Below are 18,303 nucleotides of genomic sequence, written 5' to 3'. Positions count from 1 at the left end.
AGAGGGGGCTGGGCTTGAGTCTTCCTGTGTCCCCGGTAGGCTAGGCTCTGCTCTAACCAGAGCAGGTTAGGCTCTGCTAAAACTATTTAGCAGACCTTGCTAAGATGACCAAATGCTCTGGCATATTCAGAGTAGTTCCTTTTCCCCTCCCCTTGCTGGAAGCATGGAATGTTCTCCAGTGTTCCCTGGGAAGAACCCCGCGGAGTTCCTGGAGCTCAAACTCACGGAAGAGTGAATCGCTGCCATGACTGAGTTCCCCTGGCGTTTTCTAATCTCGGGGCTGGTTCTGCTGACTATCAGCAATTCCTCCGTCACAGTTTAGGTTTGCCCACCTGGTGTTGTTTCCCATGGAAGTTTCTGCTCCTGCAAATTATGATTCTCTGTATCCACCTGTGTCTCTCTCTCTAATTTTGGAAGCAGCAGCTCACCCCATGACTTTACCTCTCTGGCAAATCTAAGAAGAGTTGTCGATTTCTTTAGTGTGTGCAGATGTTTGTTTTTAGGATAGACTGAAGGCTTCTAAGTTCCTTATGTGTCAGACCAGAAACCAGAGTCTGCACTGACTTTTAAGTCCTTATCCCGGAGCTCCCTCTGTGGCACAGTGAGCTCTGCAGTGTCTTGGGAGCACTGGGATTGGGGTTCGATCCCTAGCCCAGCGTTGCTGCAGCTGCGGCTTAGGGCACGACTGCAGCTTGGATCTGATCCCTGACCTGGGAGCTCCATATGCCATGGGGGAAGGGCAGAGATATTGCCCTGTTGGAGTCCCCTCGTGGAAAATAACAACCCTGCTTTCCCACTGGGAATCATGTTTTCTTGGCCACTGTTACAGAAACTGTGTTGCACTGATGACATTGATGTCCATGGCTTAACGCCTTTGAACTAAAGTACCATCTAGAAAATGCCAGATCCCACCTCAAGGCTTCACATTATTCAGAAGACTTTATTTCCAGGAAAAATTTACCAGCACTATAACCCTCTCAGGAGGAACCTTCGTACAGCACGTTCTGGGCTCCCTGCGGGGAGGATCGTGCCGGGAGGGGGTTACTTCGGAAAGTTGGAGGAGAGGAGGGAACTGACCCAATTAGAAGGATTGCTGTGAATCAAGCATGAGAACAGGTAACAGTTACTTTGTTGTCATCCAGGGATACAACAGTGTTTTATTCAGTGCTTCCCATTTTCCAGTTCTCTTTTAACCCTCGAAACACGCTGATGAATTGGGTAGCTGGCTATAGTGTATTGGTTAAACCATGGGCTAGACCGCCTGGCTGTCCATCCTGGCTCTGGCCCTTGTGTATGACCTTGGGTGCATCACTTACCTTCAGGTGACTCAGTGTCGTCATCTGCAAACTGAAAAGAGTCGTAGCTTCCCCCTTAGAGGCCTCTTTGTGGGATGAGGTGAATTAATATGTGGTGAATACAGGAGTTCCTGCTGTGGCACAGTGGGTTAAGGATCTGACATTGCCACAGATGTGGATGAAAAAGAAACACGTGGCAGTTACACAAAGTGCTGTCACTATAGCCTTACTTCCGTTATTGCAAGTCGAGAAACCAAACCTTGAAGAGCTGTGTCTAGGGTCACACAGCCAGGAATTTGTCGGCTTGAGGGCAGGGCTAGGCATTGAGGGACAGTGGGACTTGGATGAGCAGACGCAGCGGGGAGAGAGCTCCCGGGCTAGACAAGGAGAAGATGGTACAGAATTGCCTGCAGGGGACCGTGGATATTCTAAGTGTGGTGAGGATGGAGTTTCCCAAAATAAATTATTTTTTTTCCCTTTTTAAAAATTTGCCAGAGAGGCATTCCCTACAGCTTGCTTTTTCCTGATAATCACGCAGGATGCGATCTCCTGGGAAAAGAGGTGGGGAATGCCCCTCCCCCGCCGTGCACAAACGGTGAGTCATGGCCTATTTTGGTTCAGGTTAGAAGAGTAACCTGGTGAAATTCCAAGGTTGGTTGGTGGAAAGAGCATTCTTTTTGGCTTTTCTTACAGAGCCAGATTTTTGTAAACAGAGTTTCCCGGACAGAAAGAGGAAATCAGGTTCCAGTAAAAACAAGTCACTTGAGAGACAGGAAGGAAGTCGTGTGGGTGTTTGGGGTTGCTCGCTTTGGTTCTGGATGGTCTTCTAGTTCCTTACGTGTGGCCAAGGAATTTAATCAGCATTGGAATAAATCTGATAAGGACCCTGTGCGCTGATGGAACCCCACCCTTGATGCCTTCCAGGGGGGGCATCCTAGCATGCCTGAAGCTCCCCCCAGTTTTGCTATTTATGCCAGTCGGGGAATTTCAAGCCCCCCCTCCTTTCTTTTGCCTTTTCTAGGGCCGCTCCCACGGCACATGGAGATTCCCAGGCTAGGGGCCTACACCACAGCCACAGCAACGCAGGATCCGAGCCGCATCTGCAACCTACACCACAGCTCATGGCAACGCCGGATCCTTAACCCACTGAGCAAGGCCAGGGATTGAACCTGCAGCCTCATGGTTCCTAGTCGGATTTGTTAACCACTGCGCCGTGACAGGAACTCCTTCAAGCCCTTTTTGTATCTGTGTTTTATATAATGTTTCATTTCTTCCAAGTCTTCTGTGACCGTTGTCTCAAGGATTCACAGCTACCATGCTGAGGTGGCCAGGGCCGGAGTGATTATTCCCATTTTGTAACTGAGAAAGCAGTTGCTAAGAGAACGCCTTTCCTGCCCGAGGTCACACAGCTGGCAAGTGTGCTGGGCTGGAACCCAGAGCTTAATAAGAAGCCCTTTGGCCTGGGAAGGTACCTGTCCATGGGGGATGGGGCTAGATTGTGAGATGTGCAAATGGAGGCTCAGTCTTCTGCCCCTTTGCCCTCTGCTGCCCAGCCCTGTGCCAGCCTGTCATAGCGGGGCTCGGGTATTTCTTTTCAGTGCATTAAAAGGAGACCACCAGCACTCAAGGTTTGCTTAGGACCAGGTGAGGGCTAAGCCTTTTTATAGCTGGAGTAGGAGTCCTGGCTGGGGAGGTTCCCAATAAAGTTTTAATTAAAAAACTGCCCAAGGGATGTGCTTTTAAACTGTGTGGTGCAACGGCAGTACAATATATTGCTTTCTTCTGCTTTGGTCAGGGGGAAGGGCCTGGGACCAGGAGGCGGAACGAGATGTCTTTCTCTGCTTCTCTGTTGCCCCAGCGTGAAACAGCTACCTGTGGCACCTTCTCTGTGTCTTATATGCCTGCCCCATCCTCCCCTCCCCTCCTGCCTGTTACCCCAGTGGCTCCGGTCCACAGCCATCTTCCCCCACCCAAGGTGAATCTCTTTGGACCCAGTTTAAGAAAGACAAACGGGCCCCCTTATCAGAGACGGTGGCAGGAGGCAAGGCTTGGCGGGCAGGCAGCCTTGGTCTCCTACACTAGCGTCTCCCACATCTATCCCCAGCCTTACGGGAGCTCCCTGCTCCTTTGACCTCTGCCATGGCCCAAAGCACAGGCCCAGGTACGTGGTGTGGATGAGTCAGATTTGGCTCTGTGGAGAACACGCAGGGAAAATGCACTTGGGCAGCTGAGAGGGCGCCCTGTGAGCTTATCAGGTGTGGAATCCCAGCTGAGTGCGGTAGGGCTGTCAGCGAAGGTGCCCTATTCTTCTGCCTGCTCCCCAACCTCAGTGGGCTGCCCTCTGCTCATTCACTTGGAGGATGCCAGCTTCTCAGCTGCCTGTGCGGCTGCCAGGCTTCCTCTAGGGACGGCAGTACTGTTTCTGCAGGTGCAATGGTTTATGTTTTAGGAAGACTCTTCAGTTTTGAATAGTTAGCCTGACTTGGGAAGAGCCTCACCTAGTGAGGGCGTCTGCTGCTGAATGAAACACCTGCCACATGCCAGGCACTGTTTGAGCTGCACTGCGTGTGTTAGCGCTCTTAGGCCTCGCATCGCTGTGTACAGGCCTGACAAACACACTTCAGGATGGAACAGTTGAGATTCCTTGTGCTTACCTCATGTGCCCAGAAACAAAGTGTGACAGCAGACTCCTTGACAGAGCCTGGGTCCTGTTGCAGGCCTTTCTGACTCCGAGGTCTAGTCCTGTAACTGCTACATCACGCGGCGTCGCTCAGACAATGTCTGGTGTGTCGCTCTGATGTCTGCCATGTGTTCATGCCTCGCACCCGTGCAGGTGCACGTTTGTGTGCTGGCCTTTGCTGATGCGTCCTCTCCCTAAATGGAACTCAATGAGGCTGGCTCGAGGGGCATCGTAAATGCTCTGCCACCTACAGACCCTCGTCGACGTGCTCCGGACCCCTGACCTCGCCTCCCACCCTCCTTCTAGCCCCTCACTTCCATTCTGTTCTCTTGACCTTCTCGTGGCTCCTTAGACACATGAAGCCTTCTCCTGTCTCAGGGCCTTTGTGCTTCCTGTTCTCTTATTCTGGAATGTTCATCACCCTGATGACTGCTGGGTTCACTCCCTTGTTTCACCCAAGTCCGCTCAAATATCTCACCTTCGCCGAGAGGCTGTCGCTATTGTGTATATATATAAAAAAGCATTGAGAACTATGTCTAGATACTCATATTGCAATGGAACAAAGAGAAAATGTGTACATGGAAGAATAACTTGATCCCCATGCTGTACAGTGGGAAAAAAGAAAAAAAAAAGATCATTAAAAAAACCCCAAAACATCCTCTTTTTCTCCCACCACTAGGGCCTCTCTCTCTGTCCACTGCTTCATTCTCCAGTCTCACTTTTTAACTTAGAATAAATGTTGCCATATCAAGGTAGAAGCAGATAAAGCCCCTGAGGGTTGCTATTAAACACCACAGCTAAAAATAGCACAAAGCTCTTAGAACAATTTTTGTAAATGTATTTTGAATGATCACGTGCAGATTGTTTGCTTGTAACTATTGCTTGAAAAGCTAGAAGTTTGGACTTGATCCCAGCTAGAAAGTTCTTTGCTATTACCTGTATGAATGTGCGTAATTAGAACGCCGTATAGATAATTATACACGAAGTCTCCTAACTTACCCCATAGGAATGAATACCTATATCCTTGGAAATTCCAGAACACGTACTTCTCTGGTAAATACGGCGGTTAAGCCAAAGTTCTACGGAGGAACTGAGTAACCTCCTAAGCTGAGGAAGGAGGCAGCACTGAAAATGCAGAGTAGAGAGATGGAAAGGATCCGGGTTCCTGAGGTTATCGTGAGCCACGGACTCACCCGGTTCTAAAACCGACCTCGTCCTTGAACTTGTCCTGCATTTCCAAATTATTGAAGTCAGTGTGAATCAGCATTTTCTGTTACTTGCATCCAAAGACACTCTCATTGCTGCTCTGAGTTATTATTTGATACCACGTCTGTCCTCGGATCATCAGTAAGGTCACTGGGAGCTGGGTCTGTTTCCTGTTTATGTTGGTATTTGTGCTCCTTGGTGCGCATAGCACTGTGTTTGATACAGAGTGGATCACAAATGTGTGCTTCAATGAAAATGTACCTACAAGGAGATATGTATAGCTTTGTATATGTAGATGATATTTCAGACTTTTTGCAGGTCTTAGGTTCATTGCTTTATACAGTTGCATGAGAGAATAATAAATACCAGCTTACTTCCACATGTTTGGATATGGCAGGTCCAAAATTAAAAAAAAAAAAATTTATCCGTGTACTCGCGGTTCAGATTCTTGGATTCAGTGTGTCTGAAGTGGGTTTACTTGAAGCAGTGGCCTAAAGTATCAGTCAACACAAACACTGCTTATAATCCCCCCCCCCCCCCCACCGAGCGTGGCTGAGACGTGCAGTTCTACTGAAAAAGCAAGCGCAGCCCTCCTCTGAGGTCTGCTCTGGCTCGTGCCGGTGAGCTGAAGTGAGGGTGGGGTCCACCCTGCCTCAGGATTTCATTTGATGAGGTCATGGGAACTGGACGAGGTTTGCCCTGGGTTCTGAGCAGACCGCCTGAGGTCTGGTGATGTAGTGTTTGCATGTCATGGGCCAATCACTCCACGTTCACAGGTGGAGAAGCCGAGACAAAAGCAGCAGGGAAACAACTGGTCTACTTCAGAAGGCCACAGGGAGTTGATGGGGAGAGTTCTCACTGCTCCCCAGAGCTTACCTGCCCTTCACAGAGGTGGCCCTTTAATTCAATTCGCTGCAGCTTCAACACCTATTTCATGTTTGGCGCCGCGGAGGGAGATCAAGTTGGGAAAATGCAGTCTTTCTTCAAGGGACAGGCTGCCTAGTAGGAGAGTGTGACAGATAAAGAATTCCTTCAAACATTTTCATTCTCTCCTTCCTCCCTTCACTCATTCCGCCAAGGTGGAAAGGAAGCAGTGAATAATGCGGATGTGGTCTCCGCCTCTAGGGAGCTTGTGTTCTAACAGAGAAGCCCTACATTAGAGCATGTATGACCTACTCAGTGGCTTAACCACATTTGTGATGTGGGCCACAGGACAGCGTGAGAGCATAAGGCAGGGCATCCGATGGGAGTGCTGTCATGTCCGTTTTATGGAGGAGGGACCCCATGAGAAATTAACTTGCCCAAGCTCACCCAGGTAGGCATGGCAGAGCCAGGTCATCTTCACCAGAGCCCTTAACCTGCAGGGGGGTGTCCTGAGCTCCGGGTCGGTTGTGGAGCAGGCAGTCGGATGAATAAGCCTTGACTCTCAAGGAGACATCCGGGCAGAGGCTGTAACACTAAACACAGTGGATGGCAGCAGAGAAGCCCAGCATGCTGCAGGGGCGTTAGGGAGAGACAGCATCCATCTGAGAGAAGCATAAACGACTTCCAGGAAGGATGAAAGAGTTTCTGCAGGGAGAAGGAGATCAGGGGTGAAAAGGACACTGCAGGTGGAGAAAAGAGTGTGGAATAAGGAGTTAGCAGAGGCAGAGTGGGTGCTTAAGAGGACCTTGCCTGGCCTGTCTCTTCCTGGCATGCTCAACAGCACATGCCCTCGCGGGCGTGTGGGCACACACAGAATGGAAGCTTGTCGTTAGCTACTCCTTAGGGCCCCTGTTTTACAACCACCGAGAAGCAAAGAAACCAAACACAACATCTCTTCTGACACGGGACCCTGAGATCATCCAACCCACAGCTCCTATTTTATTTTATTTTATTTATTTATTTATTTATTTATTTATTTTTGTCTGTTTGCTATTTCTTTGGGCCGCTCCCGCAGCATATGGAGGTTCCCAGGCTAGGGGTTGAATCGGAGCTGTAGCCACCGGCCTACGCCAGAGCCACAGCAACGCGGGATCCAAGCTGCGTCTACAACCTACACCACAGCTCATGGCAATGCCGGATTGTTAACCCACTGAGCAAGGCCAGGGATCGAACCCGCAACCTCATGGTTCCTAGTTGGATTCGTTAACCATTGCGCCACGACGGGAACTCCCCCGTTTTATTGCCTATGAATTGAAGCTCAGGAGGGAAGGGACTGCCCCCCCATCAAGCAGCCCTTGACTCGGGTTTTGGTCCCTCCCGCAGCCTCTTTCCCCCCCATCAGGAAATTTCTCTACCCTCAGGCATGTGCACGGCTCAGTACCTCACCTCGGGGCTTTGTGATCCGCGTCTCTTCTCGCTACCTGGTTTCCCACATCTGGTTTTTGTACATTTGCTTTGCTGTATTGTATTTGCTCTTGGCCATGTCTGGAGCAGTACCATGGGCCAAGGCACTCCGCCCACTGTTTCCGTGCCCCGTCTTTGGCAATCCTGTAGCCCTGCTGTGAGTGAGAGGAGGTCTTCTGCCGCTTTGGCAGATGCACACATGGAGACGTGGGGAGGTTGAGGTGCTCCTCTCCAGCGCACGCGGCAGGCAGTTCGTGGAGCCAGGATTTCAACCCATGTCTCCCTGACTCAGAGCCTGTTCTCATGTCTTGTCAGCCTCCACGGCTCTCGCCCACAGCTTCTTTTTCAGGGAAGCCTCGTTGCTTTTAGGCGGCTAAAGCATTGAATGGCCAACATTCTCTGTTTTCCTTGAGACATGGGTGTCCTTACACACGAGGAGCAGGTTATTATTATTATTTCTTGGCCTTTTGGGTAAGACCAAGAGTAGAAGTGTGTTTCCTCCCTGTACCATTCATTGTAATGACCAGTGTTTTCAGTCCAGACTGAAATGGAAATTCATGCTGTCGTGCAACAGCTTCTTCTCTTCCTCACCCAGGCAAATCACATGACGTTTCCTATTAATCTTGTTGATTTTTTGGCTAAAGACATTATCTGGTCCTCAGAACTTTGGAGGAGGGGGAAAGTGTCACTCTCCTTGATTGTCTTAATTTTGGATAAATATGTAATTTCCATAGTCCGTAACGACCTCCTTAGGAAAGATAGAATCAATTTTACCTGGTACCCAAAAAACAATGCCACCTCTCCCTGTGTTCTCTGCCCTTCTGATGGAGTGTCAGCTGTGGCTCTTTTCCTGGCTTCCTTTAGCCTGGCCTGGAACCAGGGAACATTATCCACAGTCCCAGACTGCTTGTGGATGAGGCCTCACGTCCGATCACCACACATCACCCTGGATCACTGGGACGCCAGGACGCTGCTTGCTGTGAATTTACAGTTCCTCGTCCTCTTCCAAACTCCTAGGGTTTCTTTTGATGTGAAAAGGCAATTTAAAAATGTACCATATCTAATATAACACATGGACATATTCACCACACACGTTCTTTTAATTAAAAGGATCGGTACACTGCCTTTTGCTGACAGTTAACACCAGTACTTTAATGCCATTTTCTATTATTGATTTATGAGGTGCATACTCAAAGCAAATTAGGGAATAAATCATCGATGACATTGATTTGCTTACCAGCTCTCCAGTGTGTGTAATTACTTGTGGGTGTGCTACCTGTTTCTGGTAGTTGAGACCTTCCCACAGCTCTTGGCCTGCCTCTCCTCTCTGTTACACTGTTACCCTGCTGGGCTTCATGGAGTAGGGTTGGTGCATCCTTGAAGGGGTGGCGTGGGTAAGAGCTCAATCCATCAATCCCTCTGATGCCCTGAGGTGGAAAAGGGGTTTTTGCATACTCCCCAGGAAAGGGCAGTGAGGAGACGGGTGGAGAGGGCGTTTCTGCCTGAGTAAGGGCAGCTCATTATTTCTAAGGGTTGCATGGGTCTCAGGAACACCTGTGGAACTGGTTATTTCTCAATGAGGATGGCCGTCAAATCACGTGGTTTTTCCTTTCAGGGTCATGCTGGGAAAGGACTTGTCTACAGGTGTCAGTTAGTGGAACAAGTGGCCCATGCTCTTGATTGATTAGTCGAGGGCTTTGCTCTTGAAAGAACAAGTTTCTCCTTAATGCAGGTGGGGAGGTCAGTACCCCCCCAGGGGGCGGAGTCTTGAGAGAGGCAGCAGGATGTGTGCGATTGGTGAGTGTACTTTCTCTAGAGCTGGCACTTTAGTGTGATCTCTGGCAAGTTGTTTGACTCCATACTCTTAGTGTCCTTATTTATAAAGGAGGAAATAATAATAGTAGTTACCTCCCAGGGTTGCACTAAGGATTAAATGAGATAATTTGTGTGAAGTGTTTGGATTAGAGCCTGGCACACAGTTAGAATTATATGGTCGCCGTTGTTATTTATTATGCTGGAGTCCATGGATGGGCTTTTGTGTGTCTGTAAATCTGAGTATCTGCAAACTTTGTGTGTCTGTACATGTTTCTGAAGAGTGGGTCATGATAGTCATTAGTTTCAAAGGGGTCCCAGTTGAAGTTTCTCTGCCTGAGGGCATCTCTTTCCTGTTTTTGGAGCACTCCTAACTTGGGGTCTCCTCCCTGCTTTGAACATACTTTTCCACCTGGAATTCTGTGTGGAATATAGTGCCTCCGACCCTTCTCCCTCCTTTTCAGTAATAATAATACTAAGAATGATAATCATGGCAGCTGGTGTTCATAGAGCATCTACTATGTGGCAGGTCTCAACTGGAGCTAGTTACTATTTTTTCTCCAAGCTCAGTTTCCCGTCTTCTGTGGCTGTTGTGAAAATGAAAAGAGATAGTGTGTGCAGAGGAGCTGATAGTGTATCCGGATACAGAATATAATCCATGCATCCATCCTCTTCATTTCCCTACTTTTACATATCATTTTGCAATCCACAATGGGTTTGCAGCACGAGAAGAATAATAAGCCTTTATTGTGTTAAGACGACATTATGTTCTTGGGGTTGTTTGTTACTGCAGTGTAACATAGCCCATCCTGATGGATACATTGCCATAACCTCCAGTGCCCCAGGATAAGCAGGCACATGACTGAATACGCAATAAGTACATGTTGACCTACCGAATGAGGGAAAGAAACAAAGAAGGGTGGGAAAGGGAGGGGAGGAAAAAAACTGGAAAGCATTGACCATGAAGCTAACTAGAATGATTCATGTGGATCATCTTCTCAAGAGTCATCTTAGAATAATAAAAATGCTTCATCTAGAAAATTAAGGACTTTCCAGACCCTCCAAAAGACTGAGCTGTAATTATATTTTATTTATTTATTTTCTCTTTTTTTTTGCTATTTCTTTGGGCCGCTCCCGCAGCATATGGAGGTTCCCAGGCTAGGGGTCCAATTGGAGCTGTAGCCACCGGCCTACGCCAGAGCCACAGCAACGCAGGATCCGAGCCGCGTCTGCAACCTACACCACAGCTCACGGCAACGCCGGATCCTTAACCCACTGAGCAAGGGCAGGGACCGAACCCGCAACCTCATGGTTCCTAGTCGGATTCGTCAACCACTGCGCCACGACGGGAACTCCTGAGCTGTAATTATAAAGGGCAAGCACATTGGGGATGTGCTAGGATCCAGGAGTCTTGGGGTATCCTGCTCTTTTTCAGGTGTCCTCCAGTTGCTCACCGAGTATGGTTTTACCCATCCTCTTGGATGCCACTGGTCTCTTGAGAAGAGCAGACTCTAGGGCTGCTGTGCAAGAAGAGTCATTACATGGAGGCCTTGATTCCGTGTTGCCTTCCTGGTCTGTAACAACAAAGCCTTCTCCCCTGTGGGCCCGGTTCTCCTTGGAGTGTGGCTCACACCTTTGTGGTCACGTCTGGCCCCAAAGGCTCTCTGAGTCATGAGGTACCCTGGGTCTTGGGGTACTTCCTGGCCACACGGCCCCATAGAATAAAGGATGAGACCAGTTAAGAACAGATGGCTCGCATAACTGTCAGGATCTCGCTGTATTTCTGATCTCCCGAAGCCTGCCCGTGCTGTTTCTCAGCTCAGGAAGACCCTGGCTGATGTAGTCATGTAAAGGACGGCTGAATTATTGGCATTCTTTTGTTCTGAGGAGAATAAGCGAGTTTCAGCTAAAATAAGAACCAGATTGCCCCCAAAATGTCTAAGCCTTTGGACTTGGCTGGTTAAAAACCGCTCCTAGAGTGTCTGAATGAGAACTTTTCCCAAGGACAGCTTTAGTGAAAGAGGAGAGGCTGCCAGATACTGCATTGTTAGCTAAATACCACAGAAAATGGCTCTCGATTTTATTGCTGTGTGTGTTAAACTACAGAGAACAAGAAATTGGAAAGCCCAGCCGTAGTCAAAGAACAGAGAACAAAATGCCCCAGCTGTTGTGTTCGGGGAAGGGTAATTCATAAACACAGAAAGAGGCAGCACATTTTTGGATCTGGCCCAGCAACTCCTTGGAAGCCGTCGTGCGGGCGGGCAGGACTCTTTTGGCCCCCAAGGCGGCATCCCCACCCTCTGCCCACAGATGGTCTGAAGCCATGTCTCAGTCCTGTCCTGGACCAGGTCAAGCACACACGCAAAACTGCTCGTCACTTTGCCTTAGTCCTTTTGGTGACCATTTCTTGCCGATGTGGGCCTGGCAGAGGGATGCACCACCTAACACCATGCCAGGGCAACTGCTGGTGCTCCCACATTGAGGTTAAAAAAGATAGAAAAGGACTAAAGAAAGTAGCAAAATGTGACCCTCACTGTCTCCTGTTCGACTCCTGTTAGAGCTGCCATTCAAGTCTGGAAAATTCATCTGATGACATCTGCTTGACCTCCTGGGAAATGGAAGAGGGGTGGGGCTTGCCAACAAGATAACTTCCTCCTTCCTCCACTTCCTGCTGCCTTCTGCTCCAGCAGCGCCCATGGCTGCCTTCCAGCTGGGCCTGCAGACTCTGCTATCGTGGACCCCACCCTGCGTGTTCATGTCTGCATCTGGAGGCCCCTTGGCCTCTGGCTGCTGGCCTACTAGAGTGAGGCAGACTTTCTCAGCCCAGGAAAGGTGCTGGCTCTGGAGACCAGAACTTAGCACCCAAGAAGCTGATGGGTAAGGAATTCCAAGGTCTTAGAAGAGCTCTCAGTGAGAAATGTGGGTCAGTGCTCATTTTTCTGAAAGAGTTCCTCCTTCAGGAATGTTGGACTTCGTTATTCCTTGTGAGCAAAAGCATGGAATAAAATAAGGAGAGTCCATTTCATTCAAGTTTTGTTGGTGGATTCATTGCCCCATTCAACTGTTTTTGAGCGACGAAACTGGCATTTTCATGTGGTTCTAACCACTCTATTATTGTAATACCATGCTGGGCAGTGAGGATAAAAAGAACAGTAAGAAAAGGTCCTTTGGGGACATGGCATCCCCTAAGGGATATGAGCGTTTGAGTGGACGATTGCAGAGCATCGTGACTAGTGGCATTGGAGAGGTCAAGCTCCTGCTTGACCAGAATAGAGAGTACCCCCAAAATCAGTACTTGGTAACTACATGCCCCTGAGCCGTCTTTAAGTCTAGTTACTCTGTATCAGCTTTCAGAGGGGGCAGAAGGAGGTGTGTAGCATTCCTGTTTATTTCAGATTTTTGTTTTTCACTAATCTGAGGTGTTGCGGAAAAGTTGTAAAGATAGTACAGAGACGCTTTACATACCCATCACCCAGCTTCTCCTCACATCTTCCATTGCCATGCTGCATGTGTCAGAACTAGGAAATCAGCACTGGCACATTAGCATCAACTAAATTCTGGACATTGCTCAATTTCACCAGGTCTCCAGCACACAGATGCCCTTTTTCTAGCCACACTGCATTACAATGTAGTGGTTTTAAAATGCGTTCTCAAATTTTTGACACTCTTCCCATGGAAAGTGGGGTCTCTGCCCCTTTGTCTTGAAACTAGACAAGCTTGGATGACTGTTTTGGCCAACAGAGTACAGTGAGAGTGATAGTACATAACTTTGCACGTCTAGCTGTAAGTAATGATTCGTCTCGAAACCTCCAGTCTCCACACAAACAGTCCATCTGCCCTGAGCCGCCATGTTGGGAGGAAGCCCAAACTGGCCGCCTGGGAGAGACCACACGGCGAGGCCTTGAGGATCCTTGGAGAAAGATCCCCAGCCACGCTCTAGCTCCTTAATTCCCAGCTGCTTCAGCCCCACCCTGTTCCAGCTTTTAACTGCTCTCAGACTGCAACCAAGTAAGAGACCCTGAGCCACAACTAGCCAGCCAGGTATTTCCTGAATTTCTCACTCACAGATACTGTGGGAGGTGTTGCAGTGATTACTGTTGTTTTAGGCAACTGTGTATTAAAGATTTTTGCCATGTCATGTGGCAGTAGACTAACTGAATAAGAGGGCTCCACCAGCACGTCTTAAATGAGGTATGAGGCTCATTCACATGCAGTAACCTCCCACTGTTTCATCTTTCACATGTTTATGGAACACCTACTCTGTGCCAGGTATACTGTAACAGGTGGTGGGGGAACTAGATGATTAAGACAGTTTCGGACCTTGAAGCAATCACAGCCAGAAAGAAAAGCAGAAATTAAACAAATGGCCACAGTGTGTATGTTAAGGCACGGGTGCCATGACCCAGAGAAAAGGGACAGCTTTCTGGAGACCCTGTGCTTGACCTAGGACTTGAAGGATGAATCTGAATTTTCTGCTGGGGAAGGGGAGGAGAGTGCATGGGGTGTTTGGGGCTGGGAACCCAGAATCGCTCTGTGTAGCTGTAAACAAAACCTTATTTGCATGACTGTGATTTTGGGGTTGGCAGTGGAGTCAGTCGGGCATGGAATAGGATGTAAAAATGAACGAGGAGACTGCGATGGAGGGTCCAGAGTGTAATCTGGGGTCAGAAGTGGAATGTCATAGCTTTAGCCTGGATCTAATGCTCCTTGCCCAAACTTCTCAAGAATATGATGTTTAAAGGTTAGTCACTGGAGCCCTCAGGAATTTGGACTTAAAATAGGTGTCCGCTATATGTAGCTTGACCTTCTAGCAGAATAAACTTTGGAAATGTCTGGAGGTTAGAGTTCAAAACCTCTGTGCAAGCCTGTCAACGTGCTGGCCAAGGGGTTTGTGAGGTTTTTCTTTCTGTGGTTTGTCTTTTCCGTGGAAACAAGTATATGCGGAGGGGGAGGGGAATGGAATGAAAACATGCATTTTCAAAAGTAAACGGAGCTTCGGTGAAAGGAAATCCAGCAACCTCCATAAAGGCAACAACTGAGGCCTGAAGTGGAAAAAGGGTGGAAGGAGAGTGAGCTCAGTGTGGTAGGGAGGGAGAAAGGAGCTGGAGCCGCGGGGAGAGGCGAGGTTGGTGGGGTGGGTGCGGGAGTGAGCGAGGAGAGGGAGCCAGAAAGGGAGGGGAGCCTGTGCTTTGGGAACTCAGACTGTTGCTTGCTCCACTACGGCCCCTTCTTTGGTGTGCTCTGCTTGGAGTTAGTTTCTGTCCCTTTGACGCAGAAGAGTCTTGGCTCCTTCTCCAGGCTTATGTATTCTTCCTCATTTGATTCCCCTGAATGCAGAGTCTCAAGGAGATAAAATAATTTGCCCAGTGGCAGTCAACTGGTAAATGACAGAGCTGGATTTAAACCAGATATTCTGATCCAGAGCTGGTGGTCTTTCCAGAAACCAAGGCAGCACTCTGTGACCACTGCCTCTATTGTACCCGTCTCTCTGACTGCCTGTCCTTTTTCTGTGCTCAGCCCCTCTGCTAGCAAAAGACGGCTGATGCCCCAGAAGCTACCAGGGCCTCTTGTAAAGCTCTGAAGTATGGTGACCAATGTCACTGTAGAAGGTTACGTCACCTGCTCTTGTCTCTCAACTTAGAGTGTGCCTCTCAGTTGCCATTCAAGGCAAGACAAGTGTACTAGTCTGCCCAGGCTGCCACCACAAGATATCAGAGATTGGGTGGTTTATAGCGACTTTATTTTCTCCAGTCCCAAAGGCTGGAAGTCGGAGAGCAGAGGGCCTGCAAGGTCAGCTTCTGGTGGAGGTCTTCTCCCGGGCTTGCAGTCTGTCACCATCGGGCTGTGTCCTCGCACGGACTTTTCTTGGTGTGATCTCTCTCTCTCCTCATCTTCTTAGGAAGCCACTGGTCCTATCAGATCAGGGCTCTACCCTGAGGACCTCCTGTAACCTCCGTCACTTCCTAAGAGCCACCTCTCCAAGTAGAGTCATCTTGGGGGTTAAGGCTTCAACATATGGGTTTGGGGGAGATACAGTTGAGTCCATAGCAGCGAGAGAGGCCGTGTTGCTCTCTTTTCACACATGAAGGAGCTGAGGCTCCAAGAAGTTGTCTCACAGTCTGGAAGTAACCCAGGTGGAATTTGAGACCAGGTCTCGGACTCCAACATGCATGATCTCCATTCCTGGAACTTTTGATGCATTCTGATCATTGCTGATGTCAGGAGAGTGCCATTAGCTAATACATCCTTAGTGCTCACTCTCTTCCAGGCACTGTGCTGGTACTTACAGGGATTAACTGATTTAATCTTCGCCGCAGTCCTGTGATAGATTTTGCAGGTGGTGAATGCAGGCATGAAACTGATTCTTCAGACCAGGTGACCTGTCACTCTGACATTGTCCCTTGCCCCTTCCCTCGGGTTCTTCTTGCTTCCTCCTTGTGCTGGAGAGGGGCCTGACGGTGCTTGTCTGGGTGAGACGTGGGGGTTTAGGGGAATCCGGATCCTCGCGTGAGGGTCTGTGCCTTGCTCTCCTGCGCCCTTCCTGGCTCACCAGCTTCTGTGCACACACTCCCCACTTCTTAGAGCTCCTGGCAGGGCCTTTGCCATTTAGGTTCGCTTTCTTCATCTCCCTTCCCACCTCGCCTCCTTCTGGCTAAGTCTGATCTGTCTCTTTGACAGCCGGACACCTGTTGCCAAGAGAAATAACCCCCATGTGTACAGGGTGTTACCGAAGGGAAAACAGGGTGGAGAGAGGAGGGAAGGGCTTCCTGCCAGCAGCCCGGTGGGCGGGGTGGGGGGGCAGGAAGGCCTGTTGGGCCGAGGGGGCCGGACAGACGTGAGATGTGTGTGGGGAGAGGATCTGCCCAGGGAAGGAGCGGAGTTCGGGGCAGCTGGGAGCTAGCAGGGGATGGGAACTAGCAGGGGGGAAGAGGAGGCAGCTTCCAACAGGAAGGGGAGGGAGTGGCTGGAGGCTGAGGAAGCCCACAGGGAGGGGAGTGGTGCTGCTGAAGGCGGCAGGGATGGCCGGGTGGTCACTCACCATTGTACCACATTTCACTGCCCACACAGCAGCGTGACCCACGTCGTTATTACTAACGGGGCTTCCTGAGGCTTGCTAAAAAGTAAGCGGAGGCTCGAGTGGGTAATAATAATGCTTGCTGGGCACCCACTATGTACCAGGTGCTTTTCTGTCTGTGAATCGAAGCAGTTCTCAAAATCTAGTGGCAAGAGGTAGTTAGACACAGCCGCCCTTTTGTAGACGAGGAAACCAGCTCTGGCAAATGCCTGCTTTTAGAAATAACTGCTGGCCTGTTTCCAGGCGCCTGGCAAAGGCTGGAGGGGAAATCAGTGCAGACACTCCCCTTGGGTCAGGGCTGTCCCAGAGCTTTGCACACGTGCTCTTACGTTTTCACAACCAGAAGATAAACAGATGAAGAAACTGAGCTGCAGAGAGGCCAAGTGGCAGAGTGGGATTTGAACCCGGCAGTCTGGTTCTAGAGTCTAAGGGCTCATCTACTGTATTCTGCTGCAGAGAGGAAAAGAAAAATGGCTTTCTTCTCAATTTTGAGTGACCGACTCCAAATCCTGTGTACTTTCCACCAACCCAGACTGCTTCCCCGTTAACCAGAGGCTCAAGGTATATGTTCTAAACGCAGTGAAAAGGGGACAGTTGTGTACCATACGCCCTGCTGAGCTGAACAAGTGGCCCTCTTCCCTGACTGCCAGGGCATAGCCAGACACTAACCAGCCAGCCAACCAACCAAGCAACTAACCAACAAACATGTCGAGGAAGATGCCGTGGTCTCTGGTTCCTTGCAGACTAATGAGGTCTCAGGCCCTTGGGTGACATCCAGCCCCAGAATAATCTCCACATGTGGGGAAGTAAGATATTCAAGTGGTTTGAATGCCAGGCTCAGGTGGCAGACTTGGCTTCCATTCTCCTTCTGCCACTTTTTGCCGTGGGACCTCCAGCTTATTGCATCACCTTTGTGAGCGTTCGTTTTCTACTGCAGAATGAGTGAAACAGTACTGACAATTTTTAGGATTGTTGTCAGGATTAAATGAGATCACACCTGTGAAGGGCTGCACCCCGTACTGGATGCGTATAGTTCCATATGAAGTTAATGTTAAAACAGGGTTAAGAGATTAAATCTGGCCCAAACGCCCTGGGTTTAAGTCTGGTCTCTGGAATGAGGCGGCGTGGCCTCAGCAAGTTAGCAAAGATCTCTGGGTGTTGGGTCCCTTGTTTGTAAAGTGGAGATTACAGCACCTGCATGCAGGACGGCTTGATGCAGGGCAGCCTCAGCAGCCACCAGGCTTCCAGAGCTATTACGATTTCTAGAGATTAGGAAGAGGTGACCTCTGGCACCTGTTCGCCCTCTGACTCCCCTTTGCCCTCTGATGTCCATTGCACTTCTTTTTTTTTTTTCCCATCCAGGCCAAAACCTCAAGAAGTGGCCATCACTCAGCAAGCCTACTAACTCACCCAATGGTGAGGATTTCCGTCAAGTAGGGTTTTGTGAGGCAGAGCACTCCTGTGCTGGGTGCTGTGGGATGGAGAGATGCTGAAGGCACCATCCGTTCGTATGGGCTTTGCATTCGGGCTCATCTAGGTTTCAGATTTGGGGTAGGCTGCTTTGCCTTCCTGAATTGCCATTTCCTCGTCTGTAAAATCTGAGGGAGATTTTTATCTCATGTGCACTATAGGATGATGAAAAGAAAGGGCCCAGGACTTTCCCTGGCAGGTAACATGTATTAAGTAAGTGATGATGATTATTTTTGACTATAGCGGTCAGGGTTTTTTTTGAATAGATTAATAATGAATGGAAAAGCCCTCACTTTCTTTTGATAAGAAACCTCTTATACAATAGCATCTTTATACCTTGAATAACTGATTTTTTAGGTTGAGAAAGGAAAGGAAGAGTGACATGAAGAAAGGAAGGAGAGAGAGGGAGGGATGCATCCCAAATTAGAGTTACCGTA

General features: G+C 49.2%; 1 long non-coding RNA gene across 3 annotated transcripts in view; it reads left to right on the top strand.

Moving 5' to 3' along the window:
• The window catches only part of LOC102160723, a 141,444-nt gene that overhangs the window by 31,594 nt on the left and 91,547 nt on the right, over nt 1–18,303 (top strand). Inside the window, exon 3 of one of the 3 annotated variants that reach the window (XR_002343925.1) lies at nt 10,757–14,431. The exons of 1 other annotated variant lie outside the window; for it this stretch is intronic. This is a non-coding gene — a long non-coding RNA (uncharacterized LOC102160723). Of the gene's footprint in view, nt 1–4,981; nt 7,032–10,756; nt 14,432–18,303 lie in introns of those variants that run through there. One more of the 3 variants, XR_002343929.1, reaches the window with a different exon arrangement.

Source organism: Sus scrofa, chromosome 5, assembly GCF_000003025.6.
Source record: "Sus scrofa isolate TJ Tabasco breed Duroc chromosome 5, Sscrofa11.1, whole genome shotgun sequence".
In the NCBI taxonomy this organism is placed as follows: Eukaryota; Metazoa; Chordata; class Mammalia; order Artiodactyla; family Suidae; genus Sus; species Sus scrofa.
Note: the sequence above shows the minus strand (reverse complement) of the source record. Positions and strands in the feature narration are given on the sequence as shown.